Genomic DNA, 17,420 nt, shown 5'->3' with positions numbered 1-17,420 from the left:
TCCAGCCGAGGCCTTAGGAGGCATCACAGGTTTCCCCTGTCCCTGTTGCATTCGTGCCCTCTGCCATGAGGACGTAACATCCCAGAGAAAAGCTGTTTCTTCAGCCTCAGTCCTGGAATGAGAGACACGAGGAGCAGACCCAACGCTGCCCGTAGCCTGGAACAGAACGGCAGCAGCTGGGCCCCTGCCACTGCCACGCAACACAAATGAGGAAGAAACAGTGTTGCTGTAAGAAACTGAGATTTGGGGTTGCTTGTTACACAGCATCACCTGATGAAAACTGACTACCACAGGTCCCTTCTTGTACTGATAGGACTGGTACTTAACTCTGGAGGGAGGAACCCAGATTTGGAATTTATTTTCAACCTTTTGGCTGTTTCCTTGCCTCTTGATCCTTCTCTAAGAACACTTCTCTTCACCCGAAGGCAGAGATTTCAGCCTGGTGGTTCCTGGCTACATGGAACTTGAAGAGATGCCCTTTATTTTGACCCCAATTCATTCATTCAACAAACATTCTATATGCCTATCCACCTACATGTGAATGAATACAGAGGATCATACAATTTAGTAGGTTTCTGAGCGGCCCCTCAGGAAAAACCTCCTCTTCTGTGAATATTAGTGGTGTCCTTACTTTGCCAGGGCTGCAGAGATGAAGAATCGGAAAACCTGCCTCCCTGAGGTTTAGGATATTACACTCAGGGTAGGAAAAGAGCCTGACATGAGCAAACCACCTTCAATAACATAAAAAACCCTCATCCCACATTCAAAGAGCACCCGTCATTTCTAGTTAGTAAGGCTGGGTGATTTCTGAAATTGATGGATATTTATGGCATACACAAGAAGAGATTTTTTGCAGCAATAGAACTTTTTATCTGGTTTACAGGCAGCTAAAAACATCCCCAACCCGTGCTTCTTAGCTGTCTTTACGGAGACTAATTTTCACAAATATCATTTTGAAAGAGGGCCGTGGTGCGCCAAAAAGGGAAGGGAGTACTTCAGGATTCAGGCTCGCTCAGTGGCTGGGTGCCCTGGGGGAAGTTGTTTCTACTCTCCAAGCGTCAGTTTCTTTATCTGCACTGTGGGCTTGTGTGAACAAAGGGAGCTGGACAAGATGATTTATTGCTTTAAGGGTTTTAGGTTGAACTCAAAATTTCAAGAGCATGTTCTTTTCCATGTGCTACATCAAGTGGCTTTCTGCCCTTGCTGGCAGAGGTCTTAGAGGAGTGATCGCAGAGAATGCCCCCTCCATCCGCCGGGCGAGGCAGCTCCCCAGACCCCAAGCCCAGGATTCCTCACCAGCTTCTGTATCACCTTCCCCACCCCTACATGTCCCTCCCTGACCCCGTCTGCTCTCTCCCACCTGCCTGGATCACTGTACTCTGGCCCCAGTGCCTCCATGCCAAGCAGGTTACAGCCTCAGGGCTTCGCATTTGCTGCGCCCTCTTCCTGGAATGCACTTGCCCCAGGTGGCCATGTGGCTTCCACCTGACTCTTTCAGTGGCCTGCTCGAATGTGCCCCCACTGCAAGAGGCCTTCTCTGACCCTCTACCCAACGAGCACCCAGTCACTCCACAGTTCCTCCCTCGGCTTTGTCTTGCTTCGCAGTACTCATCACCACCTGCTACTGGAGATTGACAGCCCTCCCAGATCACCAGCTTCCTAAGATGTGGTCTTGGTCCTGCTGAACCCCCAGCTCCTAGAACCTGGCACACAGAGAAAGAGTGAGCGAATGAACAGATATGCTGGGAAGGGAGACGGCTCCCCCCACCTCCACCTTCCCCAGTCCTTGGTCTTCCCATAGAGCCCTGACCCTGCAGGCTCTGAGATACCCACCCAACCCACAGGGTGGCAAGCTGGTGGGGTTCTCAGAACCCAGATAAACAAAGGGGAGACTGAAGCCAAGAGGGAGAAGGGGGCTCATTCACTCAGCAATGCGAGGTCACAGAGCAAGCTGAACTGAACAGTTTTCCTGATGCTGGGAACCTGAGGCTTCTTCACTGGCACGAGCCACCCCCGCCCACATTGGGCCTCCAGCCATTGCCTCAGCTAAACTCCTGTCCCTGCCACAAGATGCCAAATGACGCCACTTCCTGTCTCAGGGCAGGTGTCCCTGTGCCTCCAAAAGGGAAGAGGGTGGGAAGGAACTGCCAGCGCTGAGAGTCTGCCCAGGGCTGGCATCCTACATACATGGCATCCTACATGCTACATGGCATCCTGTCACCTTCACCACCGTCCAGCGGGGAGGGGCTGGTGTCCCCATTTTATGGATAAGCAAAGAGAGGCCCAGAGAAGTGAAGGAGCTCACCCAGGCCACCCTAAGCTAGAAGTGGCTGCAAGCACTGTGTTCGAGTCTATTAAAAGCCATCCGGGGCTAGTGCTGCAGCCCCCGGAGCTCTCTGCCCTAGAGGGAAAGCTGTCAGTCGGGGGGAGCTCGTCCCCTCCTCCCTCCCACGCCCCCCACCAGTGTCACACGGCACCTTGAGGGAGCAGAGCCTGCGGGGGCGCCCCCCTGGGAGGCCGTGCAGGGAGCCCTGGGAGCTGCACCGCGGGGGCGGGGGCGGGATGTGCACGTGCTCAGGTGCACGCGCGCGTGCTTGGGCGCCCCCTCTCTCCTGCTCTTGCTCTCTCTCTGCAGCGGCTCTGGGGTCATATCAGCCAGCTGGCTCAGCACCCCCGACTGGGGGCTCACGCAGAGAAGCTTCCAGCATCAGAAAAGCCAGGGAACCTTGGAGACCAGCCACGCCAGCCTCCGTCCGTCCCTCGGCCATAAAATCTAGAGTCCTGCGTCTCAGAAGTGGGGCGGCCGTGGGGTGAGGTCAGGGTCTTTTTGAGAACATACAATGAGCATATCCACGAAGTCCAAGGGCTCCAATGTCTAACCACCTGGGTTAGGATCTGGGCTCCCTCCCAGCCGGCTGACCCCAAACAAATTCCTTGACCTTTCTGAGCCTCCATTTCCTCATCTACTTTAAGACAATATTTATGGAGCCCTTGCTTAGTGACAGGCCTGGTTATAAACTCCATAACTATATTTACTCGTCTGAGCAATCCTACAAAGCAAATACTTTTGTCATGTGATTTAGATGCGAGGAAACCGAAGCACAGAGTGGTTAAGTAACTTGCCCAAGGTCACACAGCTGAGGAATAATGGAGCCAAGATTTGATCCCAGTAAGGCTCCAGAATTCCTGAACCTGATCACTGTTCAGTCTACTACCTAATGAGGATTAAATGAGATAATGTATATCAAGCACCTAGCAACTGTACTGGCTCGGAGTCAGCATTCAAGAAATGATTATTATTATCACTAGCAACAATATCATGGGCCTCTTAAGAATTGATGCAAGAGACAGACCTTCGTGGTAGAAGACTGCACATGCACACAAACATAGCAATTTCAGGGAGTTCCTTTTCCTGGGGTCCACACACTAGCTCACCTTGGTAACCTCTGCTCAAGCCCAATTCTGTTATTTACCCGCTAGGTGGGGAGAGGAGAGGGCGTGTTTAGGGTGTTCGCCTCACATCCTGAGCGTGCTCGCTTCCTCAGCTCCTCCGAGGTGAGCCATACTAGCCCACCGGGCAGATGAGAAGGCCGAGGGTGATGTCAAGCGGCGTCTCACAGCAAGCCGGCAGCAGACGTGGCCCTCCTCTTCCCGGGGCAGCTGCCCCGCGCTCCCTGGCTGCATGTGCCTGGCTCCGAAGCCCGGATGAGAAGGAAGCCTCAGGACCATGCCTGATGTGGTACAGGCTCTGTGAAGGATGTTTGTTGCGTGAGTGAGTGAAATGGATTCACAAGCCAAGCTGTGTCCGAGGCCAGGGACGTCAACTGCTCCCTGGCTCAGGGCCTCTCCTTGTCCTCCATGTCTCTTCATGAAGAGAAGGAGGCGGGGGAAGAAACGAAGGAAGAGCCAGAGGAATCCTGGCGTGTCAGGAGGCACTCCCACACTGCCCTGCTTTACAGGCAAGAAAACTGAGGCCCCAGGCCTGACTTGATACACACAGTCACACCCTGGGGTGGCAGCCAGGTCTCCCGATGACGCTGGGTCTCTTGATGCCCAGGTCAGAGCTCAGGCAGTGGTGGTCGGAAGGAAGCAGCTCTGAACCTGGAGTCAGAGCTTGTGGGTCCAACTCTGTCATTCATGAAGGCTGCAACTTGGGGCAAACCGCATGCCCATTTCTACATTTGCAACATGCTGAGAGTATCTGCCTCGTGAAGCTGCTGTTAGAATTAGGCGATTTGACAGGCATCTAGCTGAGGTTGTCCAGCATGTTCTCATTTGTCAAAGGATGATGGGTTGTTGTGAAGTTTAAATGAGAGTGGAGGTAGAATGCGTGGCATAAAACAAGGGTCCAGAAAGTGGTAACTATTATCACAGGAGTTACGGTCACCATGCTGAGCACACAGGATATGTTTGCCTCTATGAATGTTGCACACATGGGTAGATGGACCAATAAATAGGCTGCTGAGCTGGTTGGCAGAGCACTGGGAAGTGGAGTGGGGAGATGGACAGGTGGGAGGAAGGCGGGGAATGGACGGCTGGGTGGGGAAATTGGTAAGAGGATAAGTGGGTGGATGGATAGGTAGACCAATGACAGGCAAAGAGATAGGTTTAGGGGAAACGGTGGATTGAAGGGGATAAGAGGGGTGTAAGATGGATGATGGCTATATGGCTGGCGTATTTGGGTGAGTGGGGGGAAAGATGAATACATGGACCAATGGGCAGGAAGACAGAGGAAGGGGTGAGTGGGACACCCGACAGTGGACGGATGGCAACGTTGAGGACCTGGCAGTGGGGTACAGAACTGCTGTGGGCATCCACGGGATGGGGAAGAAAGAGAGGCCAGGAGCTTCTTGCCAACAGGGTGACCTGGAAGTGGGACGCTGAGCAGTTGCTTACTGTATTCCAAGTTTATGCACGGGACAGAAGCCCTGTGGAGCAAGGTGACCAGAAGGAGGGCAGGCACAGGGCCCGACCCTCCCACGCGCACACAGGCTTCAATGCCCAGTGCAGGTGGGAGGGCAGCCCCGGAGCCACAACTTGCCCGGACCTGGTGGCAGAACCGCTGCCTAGCAGAGACCTTTAGCTGGAGAGGCCTACCCGGAGTGTGCCCTGGGGACTGCTTGGCAAGTCCAAACCCGGAGTGTGCCCCTGGGGACTGCTTGGATCTGGGCCAGAAGGACAAAACCTTCCGTCTTCGCTGCAGGCTCTGCAGCAGGAGGGAGGGAGGAGCCTTAGGCTTTGGTTTATCAGCCACTGATGTGCGGTGAGGCCTTGGTCCCACCTCCCCCTCCAGCCTCCTTTCCTCACCTGGAATTGGAGCACCAGCGTCCCCTTTAGCACCAACACCTTCTGATGATCTGATTCCCAGGTTCCCAGGAGCAACGTAGGGAGCGGTGGGACCACAGAGAGGGGACCGGGCTGGAGGAGGGTGGCTAGGTAGTGGCCATTCCACAACTCACGTGAGGACCCAGGGGCAAGGGGCCTATTCAGGCTCTAAGGGTCTAGCTGGCAATGAGGGCCCCCACTTCACACAGGCAAAAGCCCACGCTGGTCAGTGGCACAAGGTCTGCAGCTCTGCCCTAGCCTGCCACCTCTGGTTTCTCCTGCCATGTCCCTGTCGCTCACCCCACTCAGGCTGCACTGGCCTCTCAGTGTTGCCTGAACATTCCCTGCCTGGCATGCCGTCTGCAGGGAGCCACGTGGTCACCCCCTTACACCCTCTATGACCTGCTTAGACAGCAGCCCTTGCCCCCCACCCCAACTCGCCTGATCCCCCAACACGAACTGCTTTCTAACACACTCTACTGTGTGTACTTACCTTCTTTATTGGCTGTGGGTGCCTGGCACACACAGTGCGCGGACAGGATTATTTGCGGTCATCCAGTAACTGTATGTGATCATGACACACAGAGTGTTTTCCGAGTGCCGAGCCCAAGGCTCACTGTCCCATCCCTCACGCCCCGGTGAGGTGGACCCGGCCACTGTCTCCCGGCTCACGGGGAGAGAGCCGCGGCGCCGAGGGGAAGTTTGCTCAGGACCCACAGCAGGGCTGGGGCCAGAACGTGCCAGAGTCAGGGCCATGGTCTTCCCACGAGTGCTCGGGGAGTCAGCGGAGTCCTGGCGCTGCCACCACGGGACCTTGACCGTGGGCAAGGCCCTGCCTCTCTCTGAGCCTTGGTTTCTTCATCTGTGAAACGGGACAGTAGCAGCCTCGCCTCTGCAGGCTGTCGTGAGGACTGAGGATGCCAGTGGGGTGCGTGCTTTGCTGAGAACTGTGCCTGTCTCAGGGTGCTATGGGGCCCCCTTTGCCCCCGTGTGCGGGAGCGGGGATAGCTGTGGTGCCACGACAAGCCCAGGCCCCAAATTTGGTTTCGGGGGTTCCAGGCCGCCGCTCACTGGCCCTGGATCAGGGCCCCAGTCCCTCTCGTCCAGGCCGCTCCTCCGCCTCCAGGGGTCTCCTCGGAGCCCCAGGAAGAGCGAGGCCGGCGGGGACTGGAAGGCCTCGCGCTTTCCCAGGCTGGAGGCCACTGAGGAGCTGCTCTTGGATTCTCCCACCGCAGCTGGGCCGCTCCGGCTTGCCGTTCCCAGACCCCGCTGGCCCCTGCCGCCCGGGGATCAACACGAGGAGCCGTGATCCCGAGGGGGGCAGGGCCCCGCAGAGAGGGGGACTCCCTGGGGGTTCCGCCGCGCAAGCCCTGTTGGCCTGGGGCTCGGGATGCGCCTCTTGGGCAGCTCCAGGCCTCCGTTTCCTCACCCAGAACGGGTCTGGACGACATGGGGCAGAAGAACAGAGCAAGCAGCCCTGGACTGGCCCTGGAGACGCTCCTTCCCCACCTCACCCTGCGAACCAGGCGCAGATCATTCCCTGACTCTGGCCTTAGGCTCCCCCATCTGTGCGACCGGCGGGTGGAGATGGGAGATCCCAGAAACCCTTTCCCCCGCTGCCTTCCTGCTCTGGCTGCCAGAGGAGAAAGGGTTAGGGAAGCGAAGAGCATTCAGTGCGCGCCAAAGGCACGCCGGAGGCGTTCGGCCCTTATCTCATTTGTCTATTAGTTTCCTATTGCCGCTGTAAAAAATTGCCACATACTCGGTAGCTTACAGCAATGGACATTTATTACCTTCCAGCTCTGGAGGCCAGAAATTCAGTCATTCTCACTGGGGGAAAGGTATCAGCAGGGCTGGTTCCTTCTGCAGGCTCAGGGGAGAACCCCCTTCTAGAAAGTACTGTCTTTACCCTCCCCCGGCCCCCCCTCCCTTTGATCCCCCCACCCACCCACCCCGTCCTGTCTTCTTCCACTCTGGCTCTACTGCCTCCGTCTTAGAAGGATCCTAGCAACCACCTCGGCCCGCCCAGATGATCTCGGATGATCTCCCCACAAGATCCTTAACTTAATCGCACTTGCAGCATCCGCTTGCAGCGTAAGGTGACCTGTCCAGGTGTTTGAAGGATTAAGTTGGGTGTACCTTCGGAGGGCCATTATTCAGCTCTCTACACCTGTCAACACAAAGCTGCCATGGAGCTCAGTTTCAAACGCCAGCGTCTGCCACCTTACAAGGTAGCTGTGTGACCTTGGGCAAGGACCCACTTTCTCTGGGACTGTTTCCTCATCTTCCAGATAGAGATAATGCCTGAGGATTATTAGAGATAGTGCTGGGAACGCTGAACACAGTGCCCACTGCTGTTACGGCGTGAATGTACATAGCAATCGCCAAGGCAATAATAATGATAATAATAATAATTAATAATAGCCCACGATAAGGACTTTGTACCCAACACTGAACTGAGAATTGCACTTATGTGGGTGAGCTGCATAGACATGGCTTTGGCCCTCATGAGACTTAGAATAGAGCCAAGAAGACAGACTTAGAACAAAGAATCACAAATAACTAGGTCATTCCCAGAGAGGCCCAGAGAGGCCAAGTTCACACAGCTGGAAAGCAGAGAAGTGGGAAGGATTCACACCCAGGTCCGCCTGATTCCCAAGTCCTTATTTTCCATGACACTCCCAGTCTCTTAAGGCTGGTTGAAGCCAACAGACTACAGATGGGAAGAGACTTGCCACTTGCCAAAGGCAGACCCAGACCCCTGGTCACCCTGCGCAAGAGCCTTCCCGGGAGGGACTCCGAGACGTAAAGCCGTAACGACGGGTGACAGCCTGTGCTCACCGAGGCTTGCTCTGGGCCAGAAATCAGGATGGACGTCTCACATGCCCGATGTCATTTGGCCCCCATGACGCCCCAGGAGGAGAGACCTGTCACCCTGTGTCATAGGGAAGGACCTGACGCCTCAGGTCATATGACACGCCCAGGGTCTCCCCAGCCAGTTAATTGCCAAGTGACCCAGGCCACTCACTAACAGGAGGTCCTGCTATGGAGCCTCCAAGGTCAAGTCCGCCTGACTCTGAAGCCCGTCCCACGCCCGTCCCCCTGCCTCTGCCCGCTGGCTGGTCTGCGGTGGGAGGAGGCGGGCTTCATCCCGGGCTGGAATGCCTCCTGGGGGCAGCCTTCAGGGAGCAGGCGGGCCGCTGGCGCCACCTTGCGGCTGTGAGGAGACACGCCGCTTCCCCAGGGGAGCCTCCAGGACCCATAGAGGCACCAGGACAGATACTAACACAGAACAGCCTCATCTTCCCTCCAGCTGGGTCCTTGAGGCAAACTGACAAGGCTGAGCTAAAAGTGGTCAAAATGACCATCCCTGCCTTGCAGTTGAGGAGAGATCCCATGATCCTTAGAGACAAGCATAGTCCTTGCCCCCAAGGAGCATCACACCTGTCTCCTGGGGCTCAACAGCCCCCAACCAGCATTCTCTGCATGCCCTGTGAGAGGTGCTGGGGACCCACACACCAACCAGGCCTGCTTCCTTCTCTGCAGGAGTCCCCAGCCCGGGTGGCAGACCCACAGGTGACAGACCTCGAGAACCAGAGAGTCAGTGAGGCCCCTGGGGGCAGGCAGGCCTAGCTGATGATACTAACAAAATGGCAGGTAACCTTTATGGAGTGCCTACTGTGTGCCCGGCTCTGGTGTAAGGCTCTCCATATATTAGCTAATTTGGTGAAATCTTCACCCTGTCTTACTCAGGTGTGTCACTTCAGGCAGATCAGTTAACATTCCGATCCTTGAGATTCTCATCTGTAAAATGAGAGCCATGAGACTTACCTTGTTACGTTATTGTGGGTTTAGATGAGATGGTGTGTGTGTGTGTGTGTGTGTGTGTGTGCGCGCGCGTGTGTGTGCGTGCGTGCCTGGAATACAGTCGGGACTCCATAAATGTTAGTCACAATCGAAATGATAAGCTCTGTAATGGAGGGACGCGGACCAGGTCCCATGGCCTCATTCCTGAGTGTTCTCTTAGGGCTTGGGGGAGTTTGGGCTAAGGGTGGAGGCTGGGAGGGGGCGGGAGGTTGCAGTTCAGGACATTCTTCTGGAGAGGGTGGGCGCCCTGCCCCTTCTCCCTCCTTGGCTCCCCTCCCCTTCTGAGGCTCCCGCCCTCCCCTCCATTCCCAGGCCTCACCATCTCCTGCGCAGACGTGTTTTCACTGGCCTCCCTTCCCCTACCCTTCCTCCCTGCAGCCAGAGGGAGCTTCTAGAACATAAACTGATCTGTCTCTGTCTCTCTCCTGCTCATCAACCCCCACCCCACGGGAAAGCCCATCCCAGTGTGACGTTCAAGCCCACCCCCCTTCCTTACAAAGGTCTGTTTCCCGTGCCTCCTTCCTGTGTCCGCAGAGACCTGGAGGAGTTTCAGCTGCCTGGGCCACGGAGCTATCTGCTGCTCCCTAGTGCCCCTGCGGCCCCCTCCCCGTCCCTGTGCTTGGCCTGGAGGTGCCCCTCTGCTCTCCGCACCCTCCCCCACCTTCCCAGACTCCAGGGCCTCCCCTGAGGAAGCCTCCCCACGTGCCCCTATCCCCGTCACTTCAGCGAGATCACCCCCCCCACCCCGCACACCCCAAAGCAACACATGCTTTGCTCCCAGGCCCAGGTCCCAGTGTACTCCGTGCTGGCTTACCAGCCCCTCTCCCTTATCCATGACTTCACTAAGGGACAGCAGCCTTCTGAACTGCTCAGAATAGTGCCTCAGTGGAGGTTATGCATATGGTTTCAAGTGGGGCCGGGTCTCTGGCATCCTCGCTTGCCGCTGTTGAATTCCAATCATGGCACTCGCGCCCCAGGCTCTTACTCGGTGCCAGGCGCTGTGCTAAGGGCCTCTCTCCTAGTAATTCTCGAATCCCCCTGCCCCACGGGAGGTAGGAACTGTTATTGTCCCCTTCTCTAGAGGAGGAAACTGAGGCCAAGGAGGGAAACAGAAGAGCATTAGTGCCGGGAGGTCGCCCCCTCTCACGGCGCCCCGATGCTGTTCCTCTGCCTGGAACACCCTTCCCCCCAGCCCCACCTTTCCAGGGTGGGCTGTTTTCACCCTCAGGCCTCAGTCCCAAAGCTGCCTCCTCCTCGAAGAGGCCTTCCCTCTGGACACCTCTTTATTTTCCTTGTAGAGTGTGTCTCAAGGAGTTTCTTTGGATTTGAAGATTTTTGCACTCAACACACACACGCACACACACACAGTCCTGCATGACTGTGAGAACAAGAACTGTGTTTCATCCCTGAGGCTTAGCACAGCCCGGCCAGCCCCCCAGACGGTTCCCAGAGATGCTCACTTCCTGGGACTCACACCTGCGGCACGCCTCCCACAATGACCTGTGTCCCTAGCAGGACAAGCGTAAGGATGGGGTGTGGCTTCCGCAGCTGGGTGATGGAGGACCAGGCGGTTGCCACCTTGCCCTCCCGGCTGGCTCTCACTCTGGTGGAAGCTGCTGCCACGTTGCGAGGACGCTCAAGCCGCCCTGTGGAGAAGCCCACGCGGTGAGGAGCTGAGGCCTCGCCGGGTGACGGGCCACCGTGGAAGAGGATTCTCCTGCCGCAGTGCAGCCTGGCGGATGTCCTGGCTACAGCCTCACACAGACGCTGAGCCAGAACCACCCAGCCCAGCCGCTCCCAGGTGTCTGATCCATAGACACTGTGTGAAATAATAAATGTTGATTATTTTAAGCCACCGTTTTGAGGTATTTTGTTATAAAACAATACATAACAAATTCAACACTTATTAACGATTTGTGTGTAAATAGGTGGCTGGGTGGTGAATGATGATAATGTCCCCCACTCACTGAGCCCTTGCTCTGTGCTGGGCACTGGGCTAAGAGCTTTGCATGTATTGATTTGTAGTAATTCATCACAATAACCTTGTGAGATAGCCACTGCCATGTGCCCATTTATGGACAAGAACCAGGTCTCATGAAGTTAAAGAACTGCCCAGCGTCGCACCAGCAGAGCTCGGACCTGCTCCCCGGCAGCTGGGGGTTCACTGCTGACCCATGCTGCCTGGGTGGCTCCTGTCCCATCTCAGTGCCCTTCCACCAGCTCCCTGGGAGCCGAGAAGGGGTGCCTGCCGCAGGCTGCGTGGTTCTGCAGAGGCCGACGCTGGAGCTGAGTGGACGTGGGCGGCCGAGCTCCTGGCCAGGAGCCGTCACCTCCTGTCCAGCTGCTGGGAGTCTGTCCTGCCCCCACCCACCATGCCAGCTGGGCAGGACAGGAGGTGGGGGGCAGCTTCTGTCGAGTCACTCCCAGTGGAACCCAGTCACTGTGGGGATGAGTGGGGTCAGAGGCCTCAGATTCTAGCTGGCTGCCATCTCCTCACTTCTTAGCAAGCCTGCAGAGGTTGCACACTCCAGGGAGCTGGCTGGGCCCTCGGACGACCTCAGAGGCCCTGTTCTCTGGGTCAGAAACAGTAGGTGAGGGCACAGCTAAAAACAGCAGTGGAACCCCGCCAGACCCTCTTGCCATCTAAGGAAAGGGCTAGGAAGGCCTGTGGGAGTCTGGGGCCCGGAGCGCTCATGTCCACGGTTCATGAGGGAGCGGGGCTGTGCACAACTGGGCCCCTTGTCAGAGGGGTGAGGTACAAGGGGCCTGGGCACAGACAGCCTGGCCCAGGGCGGGCTCTGCCTGTCATGCTCCCTGTGTGACCTCAGGCAAGTTCCTTAACTTCCCTGTGTCTCTGAGAAATTCATCTGAAAATACTGGGATGATGAGAGCACTCGCCCCCCCCAAGAAGAAAGGAGTCTAGAATGAGACAAATGTTCATGTGCCCCAGGACCTTTGACTTATCCCCTAGCAGTCTTTTCAATGACCTTACAAGGTGGGCATTGTGACTGCCACTTACAGAAGGAGAAACTGAGGTTAGGGTCACTCTTCAGGGCCACACAGAGCAAATAAGAGGTGGCAACAGTCAGGGTTCAAACCTGAACAGCATCCCAGCCTCTGTCCCTTGCCTCTATTTCTTTTCGAGCCTTCAGCTCCTGCTGCTGTGGGCGGCGCCTGTTAGACGCAGTGCTTGCCAAGCAAATGGATAGAATGGATAGAATGGGGCTGCTCTGGAAGTATGCAAGCCCACCCTGGGCACGGAGGGGGTCCTCGGGTACTGGACTCTGGTTGAACTCAGGGCCACTTAAGGTCCCGCCCTGCCCCTGGTTACTAGGGCTCATTGCTGTCCCCCCTGGAAGACAAAGAGGAGGCAGAGATTATTAGGCTTGTTTTGCAGTGTGGGAAACAGAGGCCCGAAGCCAGGAGTCACCTGAGGTCACCCATCTTGCCCAAAGTGAACCTGGGCTGGGGCCTCAGAGAAGGTGGATGCCCCGTGGAGCCCACCTTACGCCGCACTGGCCGTGGGGGAGACAGACAGGGGGGCCTCCTGCCTCTGAGCAGCTGCGAAGGCAGCTGGTAGAAACGAGGGAGCGGGGCCTTGGGAAAGGAGGGGTGAATCCCAGGGCCAACAGTGGGCGCTCGGGGCATTAAGGGCCTGGGAGCGGGTGCAGGCCGCCAGGGTCAGGGACCTGAGACTCTCTGGGCCCCGATCCCTTATCGGACAAGTGAGCAAACACGGAGCAGAGAGGAGGGTCTCTCGTCCCAGATCTGCATGTCAGGCAGGGCCCAGGGCTCCTGGGAAAGCAAGAGGAAGGCCAGACGGGGGCCGCCCTTGGCACAGCCTGGTGTTCTGGCAGGGCGGGGGTCATTGGGCACCCACATATCCCAGCCACCCAACAGGCATCTCCTGTTTCTTGAAACCGGCTTTTGGGAGACAGAACTCACACTGCATACACTTCACCCATGTAAAGTGCACAATGCAGGGTTTGCTAGTATGTTCACAGAGTTGAGCAACCATCACTGCAATCCATTTCAGACAAGCTCATCCCCCAAACCAAGCCCTGCACCACTTAGCAGTCACTCCCTATCCCCCCAACCCCCTGCACTAGGATCCTGTCTCAGTGGTTTGCCTCTTCTGGACATTTCCATATATAGATGGGTCCCCCGGTATGTGGTCTTTTGCAGGCACTTCTTTTTGAAGCCTTATAATCATCTTTTGCAGTAAGATGGTGTTATCTTGATTTTATAGGTGAGTTTGCTGTGGCTCAGAGTGGGCAAGAAACTTGCCCAAGGTCACCCAGCTTGGAAATGGTGGGCAGATCTGAACTATGTCTGTCTGGCTCCAAAGACCCCAGACTCTTAGGCCTGGAGCTCAGAGTTGCTTGACAGTTTCAGGGGCCTGGGGGGTCATGGGTTGTGGGTGGGAGGAAGGCTGAGAAGGTAAGGGCATCAGCAAGATCGCAGGGAGGAAAGGAACAGTGCAGGGCAGGTGGTAGGGTGGGCTGTGGGGGTGGGCAGGGCGAGGGGTGGCTGAATTTCCCCCAGGGCAGCTGCCTGCCCCCGGCTCTCTGTCCTTCCCTGGTGACTCGTCCAGTCTCACCTCCCAGATAACTTCCCCACTGCTGCCTCCTCTCCCTATAAAGCAACTCTCTTCCCTGCCGCTCCCAGACCCTGGCCCCATAGCATGACTCAGCGTGATCCCTGCAGCCGGCAGGGCCTCCGCCGCCTTCCCCTCCCCTGCACCTGTCCCTCTCTGGCTGAAGCTCCCAGGACATAATTGTCACCGACACCGGGGTGGCTGTGCCAGGACCACCTCGGCCAGCGTCCAACGGCAGGCAGCTCTGCCACGCACGTCCTCCCGGCCAGCCTCTGCCCTGATGCCCTTCTGCTGGGGACGCCACTCACCCCCTTACTGGCAAGCCCCCCCTTTGGGGTAAATATAAGAGCCTTGTGTCCTCTTATAAAGCTCTTTGTATTTTTAGAATGATTTTCATATCTTGACCCAAATTAATCAAATTTTAGATTTTCTCTTTCAGGCCGATCTCAACTTTGGGCCCCCAGCCCAATCCATCCCACCAGCCCCCTTGGGAATCACCAACTTCATGAATCCCTGACACATGGGTGAAGCTTCTCCTTTCATGGATGGAGAAACTGAGGCTCAGAGAAGGAAAGGAACTTCCCCAAGTTCACCTGGTTGAGAAGGGCAGGCTTGGGGTGTGCAGGCGTACCCCAGGCTCCAGCACCATGGTCCCCTGGAAATGGAATTTTGAGGGTGTGATTGTGGCCCAACCTGCCAGTGTGAGGAGAGGGGACTCTGTGACCCTTGGTGGCCCGAGCATCAAATAATAGCAGCGGCTGGTTCCTACACTCAAGTACCAAACCTTTATTCACTTTTTTATCCACTAACTTATTAGAGCCAGACAGCCTGGGTTGGGACACCAGCTCCACTAAACCGAGCTCTGTGACTTGGGGCAAGTCAGTGAACCTCTCTGAGCCTCAGTCTCCTCATCTATAAAATGGGCATGATAATGCTAGCCCTGCCTCACAGGGCTGTAGTGAAAGCTAAACGAGTTACTATGTGGACAGCACTTAGAAAGTGCCCGGCCCCTGTTGTGCTCTTACTATTATTAGTATCCACGGTGAGTGCATTATGCGGGCTGAGCCCACTCCCACCCTGCCTGGCCTCTAGGAGCTCACAGGGAAGTGTAGGGCCCCAGAAAGGGAATCGGCCCAGCCTCCAGGGCCCCTAGGGCTCCACAGTGCTGCGGAGGGTGCCTGGGAGTCAGAAGCCACTGCCTGGCTCCAGCTCTGCTGGATCTGCTCTGTGACCTTGGGCAGGTCACTTGCCCGCTCTGGGCTGCAGGTTCCTGCTCATCATGGAGGAGGGGCTGGACTGTCTCTCCAGAGACCTGGGCGGCCAGGCATCTGGGAGGCCAGCCACGTCTCCCCGGGCTATTTTTACCAGGACTGTGGAGAGTCACACCACTCATCCTGGAATCGGAACCTGGGCGTGTGCAAGGGAGCCCAAGGTCACGCGGCCCGACCTCTGCTGTGCCGCCTCTCAGGCCAGGCTGGTCCCACCTGTGAATCCTGAGGACTCCACCCCCCAGCCCCCCACGCATTGCACGCCAGTGAATACAACCTGCTTTCATCCCCAGCCCCTGCCTGTAAACACGTTCATTTTTATTTTAAGCTGTTTAGAAAGTCACATAAAAGTTCTGGGATTGGAGATGGGGAGAAAGGGAGGGATGGAGACTCTCTATGAGTGACAGAGATATAGAGAGACAGAGGTGGGAGGGAACAGAGCCACAGAGATGGAAAGAGACAGAGACACCACGAGAGCAATGGCAAGAGAGATACAGGGTCAAATACAAGGAGACAGAGAAAGGAAACTAGAGAAGGATTTACAGAGAGAGAAGAAAGACACAGGATGGGCACCATGAGAAGAGAGAGGGTCAGATGGAGGAGACAGAGGGCAGCAGCCGGCACAAAGCCCTCTGGCAGGGAGCAGCCAGGTGGGGCCTGACCAACGTTTATCTTCCCCGGGCCTCAGTTTTCCCATCTGTAGAACCAAGTCTGAGCTAAGTGGCCCCCAATGCCTCCCTGAACTGCGTCAGGCCCTGTGGTGGGAAGCATCTTGAGGACAGGTTGGGATGCTGGGTCCCACCAGCCTCAAAATTCTTTAGACTTTTTTGGATTATGCTTTAGTATTCAATCCCCCACTTCTGGCTCAATGATGAACCTCCTTTAGCGTATGGGAAGCTGGAGCTCAGAAAGGCATAGCTGTTTTTCTGAGGCCACACAGCCAGCTGGCCTGGGACAGGACCCAGGGCTGCTGAGTGTTGGGGGGCACACCTTGACCACGCACCTGCTGGCCCCTGTGTCTGCGGGCCCACGTCCGGGTCTCCCCCGGATGTCACACTGCCTCCGTTGCTTCATCCCCTCGCCGGCCCTCAGTTCTCAGTGGGCAAGGTCAGAGGCGACCCGGCCGTGAACACACACCATCTCTCTCGGCAAAGGCAGGCAGGAGGGATCCTCACCCAGGCTCCATTCCACCCTCCCCCTCAGTGAGAATCTGCAGCCTGGGACCCCTTCGCTCAGCCAAGAAGTAAACGGAGGGAAAGGGACCAGTTCCTGCTGCCGTGGGCCGGGCGCTGCTCCCATAGCTCCCCAGGCTGATTGGTGGCGAAGACCGAAGAGACGCCAGGCGCTGGTCTAGGTGCTTGACGTCCGCTACCCGTCTGAGCCTCCAGGGGCCTTTTGGGGTAAGTGAGGCACAGAGTGGTGGAAGAATTTGCTCTGAATCACAGCCTAGGGAGAGGCAGGCCTGGCTTGACCGCCTGAGCTGATGGTGACCAAGGGCCGTGTAACACTGCCTACTCCTGACTCTGTCCCGGGTGACGGCTGGTCTTCACCGAGTGTCCCCGCAACCCGGCACGGGGCTCCATCCTCATAGCTCAGTCCCTCCCTCAACTCCATCCCATCTTTCCTAAGAGTTTCATGCTGGCTGGCCGCTCATCCCCCATGAGACTCAGGGGAGATGACTCCAGCCCTGGCCCCAGAATTGAGTGACAGCCCGTCACTCTGCTCTCAGCCCGTCACTGTGGTCTTACCCGGGATTGTCTCAGCCACGGGCATGTGTTCAAATCCTGGAAAATGGGGGCTGAGATGGAATCTGTCAGAGTGGTGGGAGGAGTCTTCTAGGAAGTTCTTGCTTGATTTCAAGAAGGGACATGAGGCAGAGACTTGCCACTTCCTACCCTTGCATGTTAGGGGGGGATGTGATGTGTGAGGCCTTAGCAGCCAAGAGGTGACCCTGTGGGGGAGATGAATAGCCGAGAAACTGCCCGGAGCTGGTGAGCGACCCTGAGCCGGAGACCCCTCGCTGAGCCCTGCCGCCCGTGGGAGCCACGAGGGCGGTGACGACATACTGACTTGGAGTGATTTAATTACACAGCAACAGAAATCAGAACACAAGCGTTTCATAGATATCTGGTGAATTTAGTGTATCGAGTACATAATTGGGTGGATTTTGATTTTTTTCATTGAGAGAAGCTGCCATGCGAAGGAATCCAGGAGTGTCCTTCGAGGCAGTGACCTCGGGTCCCCTGGAGCGGCTCACCTGTGCTCCAGGGAGTCCCTCGGTGGCCTCTGGTAGACACTCGCACGCCCAGTGAGAGGTGAGACACCAGCGACCTGGCGCTGCCAATCCGGTGCCTCTGGAACCG

This window comes from Manis pentadactyla, chromosome 10 (genome assembly GCF_030020395.1).
Source record: "Manis pentadactyla isolate mManPen7 chromosome 10, mManPen7.hap1, whole genome shotgun sequence".
NCBI classification, from domain to species: domain Eukaryota; kingdom Metazoa; phylum Chordata; class Mammalia; order Pholidota; family Manidae; genus Manis; species Manis pentadactyla.
Note: the sequence above shows the minus strand (reverse complement) of the source record.